Below are 11,251 nucleotides of genomic sequence, written 5' to 3'. Positions count from 1 at the left end.
GAGGCTAATGTTGGGCTATAAAGGAACTACAGCACGGTCACATGACTTCACGTCACCACCGCTAAGCTAAAAGAGGCTAATGTTGGGCTATAAAGGAACTACAGCACGGTCACATGACTTCACGTCACCACCGCTAAGCTAAAAGAGGCTAATGTTGGGCTATAAAGGAACTACAGCACGGTCACATGACTTCACGTCACCACCTCTAAGCTAAAAGAGGCTAATGTTGGGCTATAAAGGAACTACAGCACGGTCACATGACTTCACGTCACCACCGCTAAGCTAAAGGCGGCTAATGTTGGTTGTGATGACGTTTAGTCGTCTCATTTAGACACTTGTTAGCAACAGCCCTTTCTAAATTCACCAGTGGGGTATTAACTGATGTATTTTATGTTGTAGAACCAAATGTTTAATCTCCTCAGCTTGTGTTAACCTCAGATCTTATTTCAACACCCCAAAACACATTCAGAAAACCATTGACTTCTTTATTATGGGTTTTCTGATGGGCATGATACTGTGTGTGACTTTGCACTGTGTGACCTCGCAGCTGCCTCTTCGTAGATAGGAGAAGGCAGGACATAATTCATGTTGTTGATACCAACGAGAGCACACACACTTTGTCTCCTCTTCTCTTTGAGGGGCAAAGAGCAACACTGCCTTTCCAGAGATGTCCCGACGCCTGCCCGACACCAAACCGATTTACGACACTGTTTGGTCCCTCCTGACTTTAGACTATATAAGCTTGATGTTACTTCCTGCTCCTTTGAGCAGCATACCTCATGTGTGAGTTGAACCATATCCTTTGTAACTCTGCCCCTTCTTGCAAGAATAAATGAGTACCTGACTATTGATTCTCAACCCGGTGTCGAGTGATATTCTCCTAACTACTTCCAGATCCGACAATCAACACAGACAGATAATAATACAATCATGATTTACTTACAGGTACCACGTATGCTTCTGGATCTGCTCTAACTGTAACACAAAGGAGAGGAAACAAACATTAATGACACTTTTTATTGATAAGGAACACAATAAAAGATCAAATGCAAGTACAAATAACTGCTGTTATTGAGCTTATAGATGAATGAATATCCATTAATCACATGTTTATAAGATGTACAGACACTGCAGCTCCAACGTTAAAACAGCTGCAGACAGAACACCAGTGAGAGCACATGGTTTAAAAACAGCCTTTTGTGACGTTTCTATTCTGAGCCAAAAACAAAACCTTGGCCTGAGATAAAGAGATGATGCAGATGTTAGTCATGCTGCTAAGATTAGCCCAGACAGTGGAGATAGGAAAGGAGGAGCAGGAGTTTAGAGAAGGAGTTCACAGACAGGATGCTGACGTGAATAAACCTCTAATTCTTTGCACCAGTTGAACAAAACATTTTTACATTTGTATGTGTTTTTATATGTTTCTAGTTATTGTGCTTCTCATGTTTTTAATTATTGTTTTATTATTTTACTCCCATTGTGTTATTCCATATTGTATGTATTCTCTGTACAGCCCTTTGGTCAACTGAGGTTGTTTTAAATGTTCTATATTAATAAAGTGAGATTGAGATTGAGGGTCTCACCGTGAGCCTCTTGCCGGCGTCCACCTCGATCATCCCCTTGAGGAGGTTCTGACAGTCCGGAGGGATGAAGTGAGGCATGTGGAAAACTCCCAGCTTCACTTTCTCCAGGAGGTTCCTCAGGTTATCATCGTCGAAGGGCAGAGCGCCCTGCAGGAGGAGGAAGAGGAGGAGGAGGAGGAAGAGGAATCAGAATCACTAGTCCCGCAGCAGTGACATTTACAGTGGCATACAGTAGCAAACGTGGCATAGTAAGTCAAATAAGGCATGCAATAATAGAGTAAGCTAACTTCGCTAAAGCTACATTAGTAACATATTACAGTGTTGAGACATAAAAACTGTATGAAACATTTTGGGACATTTCTAAAAATATCACATGGAAGTGATGATTGAACAGTGCATTTGCAAAAAGAAAGTGTCTGTTTTGCACATTGCAGGTTTTTTGCACACGATTGTAACAGTTTGTATTACAAGGGGGAGAAGGAAGAGAGGAAATACATATTCAACAGGAGAGTGAACATATTGACAATTTGATTTAACATATTTACTCAAAGTACTGTTTTTAAACCAGATCTTTTACAATCAACACAAAATATAGCGAGAAATACATCGTTATTTAACTTCTTAATTCAAGTTGCTTCTATCAGCAGGCTTTTTGTGGCAGATAGAGTAAGTCTAAAACTCTATTCTATAACAAAAGCCTATAACAACAATTCAGAGGTGCACAAAATAAGTGATGTTACTTCTAGCACAGGGGTCTCAAACTCAAGGCCCGGGGGTCAAATCCGGCCCGCGACTTCATTTTCTGTGGCCCCACAAGAGCTTGCAAAGAATATAATATGTTTATTATACGGTTTCATGCTACTTTACAGAAGCAGGTTGCCCATAAACTACATGTCCCACAATGCATCTCGTTTTGTGACATGCACAGAGAAGAGACTTGCAATTATTTGCCCTGGACTTCTGCTTTCAGACGTAGTTCATTACTAAGTTATTATCCTATCCGATAATAATCCAATTCAGAGGCAATAATGTAAAATAATACATTATTTTATATATATATTATATATTTATATAGTTACAACCGGCCCTTTGAGTGCAACCTTTATGCGAATGTGGCCCGCGATGACATTGAGTTTGACACCCCTGTTAGCATGTTCACCCTCACTCCTGCAAAACTTCAGCGAGTAAAGACTGGCTTTAAGTCACTAATATTTTAGAGCCAAAGATTCTGACGTGATTAAACCTCCGTCGGATAATTGATCCAGAAGTCAGGCAGACGAGGCTAAATTCAACGAAACAACCACTCTATATCTGATACCTCGAAATAAAGAGGTTAACAAGAGTAATGCATTACTTTTACATTATTTCCCCTCAAATAAGGGAGGACTGAGGGCATAATGTCTTCTTACACTCTGAGCAAATCTCGGACACTTGCAGGTCAGAAATCTAAAGAATTGACGCAGAGAAAATGCCTCTTCCAATCAAATTGTTGCAATGTATTATCTTTTCAATTTACACACGGCATCTATTGCACGTCTGTCCGTCCTGGGAGAGGGATCCCTCCTCTGTTGCTCTCCCTGAGGTTTCTCCCATGTTCCCCTTTAAACTGTGGGTTTTCTCTGGAAGTGTTTCCTTGTACGATGTGAGGGTCAAAGGACAGNATTTTAATTTTGATTAACCACATGATACGCAAAACATAAAGCTTGAAGTAGCTAATAACTTGAAAGATAACGTGTCGGAATTTTTAATTTTTTTTTAAAAGGCATCAATAGTGACAGAAAGCAAGAAAGGAAGTTGCGACAATTTGATTGGAAGGGGCATTTTCTCTGGGTCAATTCTTTAGATTTCTGACCTGCAAGTGTCCGAGANTGACAGAAAGCAAGAAAGGAAGTTGCGACAATTTCAATCAATCAATCAATACTGAGACAAATGTGACATTTGTGATATTGGGCTATATAAATAAACATTGATTGATTGATTGATTGAAATTGTCGCAACTTCCTTTCTTGCTTTCTGTCACTATTGATGCCTTTAAAAAAAAAAAAAAAAATCCGACACGTTATCTTTCAAGTTATTAGCTACTGACAGCTTGGTGTTTTGCGTATCATGTGGTTAATAAAAATTAAAATAAATAAAATAAGTGTTTAAAACAGTCAAATCCAGAATTATGAAACAAAGCTTGTTTTTCTTTTTGTTAGATGAGAAAGTTAAACAATTAAATAGTTAAGTCTTGTTGATATCTTCGACACAGGTTGCCCATTGCTTTGTCTTAATAAAACACTGGCATTAACTCCTGTTGTCAGGTACGTTTCTGTCCCTGAGAAATAACGAGGACTTTTTTAAGGAGAGTCAGCGATGACGAGGCAGTTTCAGTGACGTGATGAAGGACAGTTTCCTCCTCGCTGAGAGGCTGGCAGCAGATGGCCACCGACACACTGACAAAGTGGAGAGATTTATCTGAACGTGATGAGTGTGCTGAGTGCTCCCTCTTAATGTAGAAACTATAACACATGCACATAAACAAACATGTCGTCGAGCTGCTGCCTCTCACTCGTCACTGTCCCATTAAAGAGCTGCTGTGGGAAGCTGTAGTTGTGATGTGTGTTTTTCTACACGGGAAAATACACAACAAGAGGCTAATGACTCTCACTGCGCAATACAGAGAATACTTCAAATGGGAACTACTTTCAGTCTGTGACGGAAGATGTGTAGACTTCCTGCTGTCCTGATTATGTTTAATATATATATATAGCGCTTTGCAAAATATGTAAAGTTGCATACCGTGAGTCATCAATATAATTAAGCTTCCATAAATGGTATCATCTCTTTAAACACTTATGGGATATAAAAGGTCAGGGGCAGTTTCATCTTTGTTTTCTTTTATTTATAATGTGGTTTAAATGTTTTATATGTACACGCAGGTCTTTCCAGCCTCCATCTTTAATTCAATCGCACTCGGTGTAAAACAAGAAGACCTTTAAGAGATTACAGCAGCACTTATACTTGAGTGACGTTGTATAAATGTTAAATGTATATATTAAACAAATGTCCTGTCTTAAATGTCTAAGGAGGCAGTTTAGCTTTATTAAATGGCATATTTTGTGTTTAGTGTGTCTTTGTGCGTTTACATTATTGCAATCAGTTAAAGGTGGGGTAGGTAAGAATGGAGAAACCAGCTCCAAGTGTGCTAGAATTTTAGAAAGTACACAGCCGAAAAAAATCTGCCCCTCCTCCAACACACGGAGGCGCACATGACCAATGAGGGCACGAGATGGAAGGCTGACAGGCAGGTAGGCCATCCAGGTATTTTAGCCGGGCCGGCTCAGATGATTGGTCGTGCTTTTCACAGCGCCACGGCTTCCACAGATGAAATATTTGTATGTATTTATTGTCAAAGCATTTCCTGTATTCATTGCTCTCGGGATGTTAAGAGCATTCCATGGAATATAACAAAAAGTGTTTCTGAAGTGGATTACCTACCCTACCTTTAATATAACTTTTAACTTCTCATCTTTTAACACTTCAGTCGGCTGTCCTGCTGAGATAGTGAAAAAAGCACCACTTTGTTGAGAATAGAGAACAACCTTCGTGTATAGCTTTGAACCCAGAATCAAGGATATCAGATTTACACCATTACCTTCGTATAAGTTGTTAAATTAATATAAAAGGAACAATTAAATTCTACCAAAAACATTCCAGGGTGTGAAATACTGATGTTAGCTTGACCACTTAAGCCTTAAATACAATCTTTAAAAAGTCCAGTTATTCAGTGACTCAACATTTAAACTACCGGATGCCATAACTATAAAGTGGTCCATTATTCATTCATTCATTTTAAAAGCAGTATTTTGGGTGAGATTCTCACACTTTAAGGAGTGAGTTCAGGTTATTTGCTGCAGGTTAGTCACTCACCACTAAAAGTGCAAACAGGATGACTCCGCAGCTCCATGCGTCAGCTTTCCTGCCGTCATACTTCTCCCCCTGAAACACAAACACATCCTCTCCTTTTAATACTTTCACAAAACCCTAAATCACCCTGCTCGCTGTGCTTAATGGAGAAACCTGTATTTACAGTAAATAGATAATCACGCAACGTAACGTCATTGATTTGCGAGGCTGATGCAGGAGTTAGTAATGGACGAGGGCTTTTTCTTCACCTGGTCGACCTGATTAGTCATTTGCTGTGTTTTAAAAGGTGACTCGGACAGGAATAGGTTTGAGTTTAGACTTTAGTAACCAAGTACGATTACTTTTACTTCACGTGAGTGTTTTCTCTCAGTCTGTTACTTTATAAGTCTACTGCACTTTGGTATATTCTGATTTTGTTCTTTGTAACAGTTTGAATGCAGTAATATAATTTATTATTTTATTTTTAAAAACTGTTTTTTGCTTTCTAATAAAAAACCTTGAAAGAATTATTTGAAACTTTGTTTATTTAGCGTTTTCTCTCCTTTTTTGGATAAGCAAAAACAGAAAATGAATTGAGGAGAGTTACTGGGAGGAAAGGGGTCAGATTTCTCCACAGAAACTAAAACAAGAACTGCACGGCTGTGTTTAAGCAGAAAGGCACAACTGCATTTCAAACAGGTCATGTTTTTAATCCTGTATAAAGTATGTTTCAGCTCAAACTAAAAACGATTGGTAAAACTACCGATATGTGACACTCTTGTTTAGAAAACAAAACATAAATTAAGAAGTGTAACAGGGGAAAAGAGGATCCGATTGCTCCAGTGTTTCCTACATGAACATCGGGGAAGAATTGAGATGGAAATGCACGGCTGCATCACGACCAGCTGGAGTTTTTAATCGAGCTATAAAGTGAGTTCCAGCACAATAAAAAGGACAAAGGAAAATCCAAGTAATACAATCTAATTTGCAAAAAGGGACACGAATAAAGAAGTGTTACGGGGGTTTTCTACAGGAAATACAGAAACAAAATGTACGAAGACAGACCCGGCTGCATCACACATGGCTGACGTTTTTAATTGTCTATAAAGTTTCATAGATAAACACAAGATGTGTGTGTCACACTCATGGGCAAACATGACATACATAAAGAAGTGTGACAGAGAAAAAGAGGTTCAGATTCGTCCTGTTTTCTACATAATAAACGGGAAGAGATTGAGATAGAAATGCACGGCTGCCTCCCAACCAGCCGATGGCTTTAATCGTGTATAAAGTGAGTTTGTGAGAGCGGAGAGGATGCAGCGTGACGTAAGAGCCTCTCTGCAGAGTGCACGGAAGACACAGAGAGAGGAGCACTTACCCTGATCACCTCTGGGCAGGCGTAGTGCGGAGACCTGGAACACAAGCAGAGACATACTGAAAACAGCATTACACAACACACACACACACACACACACACACACACACACACACACACACACACACACACACACACACACACACACACACACACACACACACCACACACACACACACACACACACACACACACACACACACACACACACACACACACACACACACACACACACACACACACACACAATGTTTTCTGAAGAAAATATGAAATGCTTTCACCCAAAAAACCTTTTTTACTTCCTGACGTGGATTATTTTGTATTTAGCTAAGTGAGAGTTACATCACAGGAAATGTCCCCAATCCAAAATCCAGAGGATGCTCATCCTGTTGGATAACATGTGACACCGTTTCATCCACAGGAATGTGAGGGAAGTTATTTAATGAAGTTTTAACCGTGAGTTACGAGGCTGTTTTATAAGAGGATTTACATTATCCCGTCCCATACCACATCTCAACACCTCCCTATCTGAAACTAAACTAAAGAGAATAAACATTTCTCTGAAAGTGATCAGCTCGCAGTTTAAGTAAAATGACTGAGAGTAAAGAGTGCTTTGTGTTTCCGTTAAATACAAATCTAGACTTGATATTCCCATGCCTTCAGAGAAACTCACTGAGATTATTAACTAACTTTACATGTGCTTTTTATTTTAGTATTATTCACTAAAGTTATTATTATTAATTAATGTGATGATTATTGATGAGTATTTTTTTTTAAATAATAAATGTTTTTTTATTATTAATAATACATTATTGTTTTATCAATCTTATTATTATCAGTATTATTATTGTAGTTATTTTTAATCGTATTATTATAGATAATCATTTAAATGTTATTTATATTAAACAGTAATATTACTCTAAATATGTTTAAATGTGTTTGTAATTGTTTAAATTATTTATTTTATTTATTATTATTATTATTATTATATATGAATAATTGTATTTATTTATAATATTTGATTTGTTTCTTTAAAAGCTGCTTCTGGATGTAAGAAACATGCATACATGTATGTCCTGTTTTATTTCTACTCATACGGACAAACTATATATTAACTTAAGGTAATAACTAAAAGTAAATCAAATAAAGTAGCGTGTCAGGACTGGAGCTACAGACATGAAGTGAATAACTGCACATGATTTCCTCGTCTTCTGAATAATAACATGATGAAGTATTCCCACACTGCGAGGATCCACCCCAGCAGCATGAAGCAGAGTGTGACGGCGTTTCACTGAAACTGAGTAAACACACTCCATCAGTGCCAGCGTCATGTTCATTATGCTAATGGCAACCAGTCCATGTGAAATACTCAAACACACTAACTGAGATCTAATGACACCACATGTTCGTCCGGCTGCAGTCGACGTCTACGACATCGTCACTCAGTGACATTTAATGAATTTCATTAACGTCACATGAGGAGGAAGAGTCATGTGACCTGTTACTCACAGCAGATATGTACAGATCCATCAGAGGAGCTTCATAACAACTGTTTGAATTACTTTGCACTAACCTCTGTGTTATGTTGCATTAAAGTAAACTTTGAAACTTTCTGCACACATCCCCCGGCAATTATTCCACACAATTAGCAACGACATTTAAATGTTAAGGTAAGGTCATGTGATCAGGTGAAACCAGTGAAAAGTGAACAGGAAACTTGATTGAGAGAAGACTAATTCACTGTTCACAAAGCTCTTTATTCTTCTCATACTGCCTGTGCTGCAGCACCTCTTCTCACCCTCTGTCTGGAACCAGAGCCCAGTCTGCTCTGATTGGTTAGCTGGCCGGCCCTGTTGTGATTGGCTAACCACTTAGAGATGTCCCGCCCCTTAGCCTATCACGTACAATGTGTTGGAACGCTAGCCAATAGAAGCATAGGGACGTCACTATGCTCAGGAAGTAAACAAAGGAGTCCAATGGAGGCGTTTCAAACCTATACAGCACACTACAGCAGCCTTTTAAAAATCTGTTGAAAGAGCAGTTAGATTCATTCTGGATGAAAAAGAAACATTCTCTTTTCACTGGTCAATTTTAACATAAATCTACGTAACATTGTGACTTTTAAAACACCAAATTATTCCAACAATCAAACGTTTAGTGTGTCATAAACTATTGTCTGTTTTTAAACAACTTTGCAATTGCATTTTATTGCATTTTTCTACTTCATGTTTAGTATATTGTACGTTTCTTAGTTGGAGAAGACTTTAGATCCTTATTCGCAAAAATACGCTACGGCGATTCAGCACATAACTAATTGCCTTTGAATATTTTTTAGCAGTACAAGCACACTTAGTTTCATAGGAGTAATCACAATAAAAACTTAAATAGTAAGCACATTTGTAAAAAAAATAAGATGGATATTACAGAAAGTTCTCTGCTGCATTATCTCCAGGGTGACTAGTGCCTGCATTTCTTTCATTAATAAGGATTATACTAAAGGCAGGAGGTTCATTTTGTAACTTCCTGTTCCTCTTCCACTTTTGGAGCCGGAGGACTGGAGTTTTATCTTTTCCACATCAGCGACTCTGAAACAGATCGGACCAGCCGGCATCCTGCAGAGCTTTAAACAGCGTGAGGAACAACAAGCAGGACCTGAACGTTTCTACTGTCTCCAGATCAGCCAAGACATGTAAGAGGTACAGTGGACATATTTAAAACATATTAATAGTGGTGCACGATAATTATCGGCCAATATTAGGAATTATGACGTCATCCCGATAAACCCGATAAAAGTATTAATAGCCCCGATAATATACAATATATTTTTTGGGTAAAAAAAAAGAAATTAATACTGCGGTGTGGGTGGATTGGGATGAGGGGCGCTTGTTTTTCACTCGGCTCCTCCCGTTTTGCGAGTACTGTGGTATTAGTGGTTTAGGAGGAGGGGATTTTTCAGAAATCCAGCGCTCCCTAACTCATGCCTGGCTGTGACGTAAATGGTGTGCGGCCGTGAAGCCAGGACAGTAAACAAACATGTCGTCGGTAGTATGGGACTATTTCAAAGTTTCAGAGTTAGATAGTTCGCTTGCTATTTGTATTAACAAATGCAATGCAGAAGTTCCACGAGGAGGGAAAAAGGCAACGAGCTATAATACTTCCAACCTGATTAGTCACCTGAAACATCGCCATGGCTACGACGGTGTGTTAAAAACGTACGAAGACGCCTGCGCTGCTAAACTAGCGGCGAATCCAAAGCCAGCTGCAAAGGCACCGGGGCTTTTACCTATCCACGAGGCTTTTGAAAAAGGCAAGAAGTTTGCCAGAGACGACCCCAGGGCTAAAACGACGTATATGTGTAAGCAGGGCGTATGATAACTTTGTAGGCGTTTTGTCTTTAGCGTGTACTAAAAACTTCTCCAAGTTTTCATTTTACAGACAAAGGAGACGGTCGGTGGCTCTAACTTCGGGCTCTTGAACAACAATCTGCTCTTCTTGTTGTAGTCCTAGCGTCTGACGCGTACCCAGAAGACGTCCAGCCCCTGTCAGCGACCCTCTGGTCGACGCCAGTCACTATTGGAGTCTATCAAGACGTACAAAGTATTGTTTCAGAATAATTACTCACACAACGGTTCCCACACTTTTCGGAAAATGTTCATCTTCTACTTTCAACATATAAACCGGAACAACGACGACAATCAACTGGATGACTTACCTCTAAAGCGACTCTCTACTCCTCTTTAGTTAAACTCTTTTGTAAACTAAAATTTTTCACTTATTAGTTATTTTACACAAACTATAAATTGGTATTTTATTAGTTTTTTCGTTCTTCTTTCGGCTAATTAAAAAATTTTATTTCCAACATTAATAAACCACTTATTATCAACTTTTTTGGTGTCAAGTTTTGGTTCTTACTTTTACAATCTAATCTTCTCAACATTATAAACTACTCACTTTAGCCTTTTTCTTACTTTTCACTTTATAGACCTACTTGTCATTGTAAAGTAAAAACATTTTGAGACTTTAAGATTTTCTAATCGAATAATTAAAGTCTAACCAAGGATTATTTTTCACAAGTTTATAGGTACTTTTTCTTATAATTGTAAACTTCAAAAGCATCTTTTTTCACATTATAAATCTGTAAAAAATTTTTAATTTTTAAGGGTCTTCATCAAAATTTAATAGCCCTTTCCTTAATTGTTTATAAACTTACTTTTTGCTGTACAATTCTTTCGAATTACAATCCTACGTGCTATAATAAATTTGGCTATGGCTAATGGAAGCGAGGACAGGTTAATGGACTAATAGGCTATTGGCTATTATATATATATATGATATATATAGTAATATACATATAGCCCAATTTTTGTTACTTACTTTGTTAACCGGCGGTAGTAAAGATACTACT

The 11,251-nt window shown here is 38.3% G+C and overlaps 1 protein-coding gene across 1 annotated transcript in view; it reads right to left on the bottom strand.

Moving 5' to 3' along the window:
• The window catches only part of LOC104965408 (serine/threonine-protein kinase BRSK2-like), a 33,736-nt gene that overhangs the window by 18,632 nt on the left and 3,853 nt on the right, over window positions 1–11,251 (bottom strand). The window lies entirely within an intron of this gene.

This window comes from Notothenia coriiceps, unplaced genomic scaffold (genome assembly GCF_000735185.1).
Source record: "Notothenia coriiceps isolate Sejong01 unplaced genomic scaffold, NC01 NC01_scaffold00037244, whole genome shotgun sequence".
Classification (NCBI taxonomy): domain Eukaryota; kingdom Metazoa; phylum Chordata; class Actinopteri; order Perciformes; family Nototheniidae; genus Notothenia; species Notothenia coriiceps.
The sequence above is the reverse complement of the archived record's forward strand: the minus strand, read 5'-3'. Positions and strand labels throughout refer to the sequence as shown.